Source organism: Octopus bimaculoides, chromosome 5, assembly GCF_001194135.2.
Source record: "Octopus bimaculoides isolate UCB-OBI-ISO-001 chromosome 5, ASM119413v2, whole genome shotgun sequence".
NCBI lineage: Eukaryota > Metazoa > Mollusca > Cephalopoda > Octopoda > Octopodidae > Octopus > Octopus bimaculoides.
This window is the reverse complement of record NC_068985.1, coordinates 54,195,287-54,196,614: the sequence shown is the minus strand read 5'-3', so window position 1 is coordinate 54,196,614 and position 1,328 is coordinate 54,195,287. Positions and strand designations below refer to the sequence as shown.

General features: G+C 32.4%; 1 protein-coding gene across 1 annotated transcript in view; it reads left to right on the top strand.

Annotated features, from left to right (window-relative positions):
* The window catches only part of LOC106875720 (rho guanine nucleotide exchange factor 12), a 365,906-nt gene that overhangs the window by 242,995 nt on the left and 121,583 nt on the right, over positions 1-1,328 (top strand). The gene's annotated exons all lie outside the window — the stretch shown is intronic.

Genomic DNA, 1,328 nt, shown 5'->3' with positions numbered 1-1,328 from the left:
TCTCTCTCTCTCTCTCTCTCTCTCTCTCTCTCTCTCTCTCTCTCTGATGATCATAATGAATAGGATTATAATCCATGTTGTAATAAAAAATATAAAACAATCTGAAAATAAAAAATATACTTTGCACCAGCATTGTAGTCTTTTCAGTTTCTCTACTGTTTCAAGATCTCTTGTCGTCTCATCCCTCTCTCTGTCTCTTTCTCTCAGTCTCTGTCTGTCTCTCTTTCCCTCTCATATTAGCATTAATTTTTACATCTTGTTATAAATGAAAATTCTAAAAACGGCAAAGTAAAGTAGGTATCAACATACATATACAACCAATTATCTTATTCCCCATACTGAGCTCTCCTGTTTCCAAAGACATTCTCTCTAATTATTTTGCAACTGTATTTTGTTGTTTTGTTTGTGCATATGCATTTTCTTCCTCTTTCGCCTCCTCTTCATCACCATCATTACACACACACACACACACACACACACACATGTATGTGTATATGTATGTATATGTATACATGTATGTATATAGATGTATACATGTATGTATATAGATGTATACATATGTATGTATCTATGTATATATATATATATATATGTATGCATATGTATATATATATATGTATATGTATCTACTACATATGTGGAAAATCGGTGTGTGTTTGTGGCGTTGTTAGCTAACTCCTCCTACATCGTTTTATTGATTTTGATGAAATTTGACACATGCATAGAACTTATGTCTGGAAACCTCGTAACATACTTAGATTGTTGAAAAAAATCGATAATACGGCCCCTGGAAGGGACCCTTATATCCACCTCATATTACTAATTTTTTTTAAACACCCAAGGGAAATAACCCATAGCACCTGCACAATATTTTTTAATACTCAAGGGAAATAACCCATTTCATTGTTTATGTTCAATTACTTTGAATATTGATTTTTTGTGTGTCCAATTCCTAATTTTTGCAGACAATATCACTTTATCTGACATGTAAGAAGAACTCATCTCTGGAAACCTCCTGACATACTTAGATTGTTGAAAAAAAAATCGACAATAGGGCCCCTCCAATGGATCCTTCTATCTACTACATATTACTAATATTTTACTTAAATAACCCAAGGGAAATAACCCATACCACCTGCAGTTTTTAGCAAAGTGATCAATATTTGATTCTCACGATCAGCTGACCTAATTCTGCATTTCACTACTTACAGTTTTGAACTGCTAAACATTATTATTGCACTTCCTTAATTTGAGTCTTAAACCTTAAAGAATAATAAAAGAATTTCTTGGTACAGTATAATATATTCGAAAAAATGAGAGGAGATAGC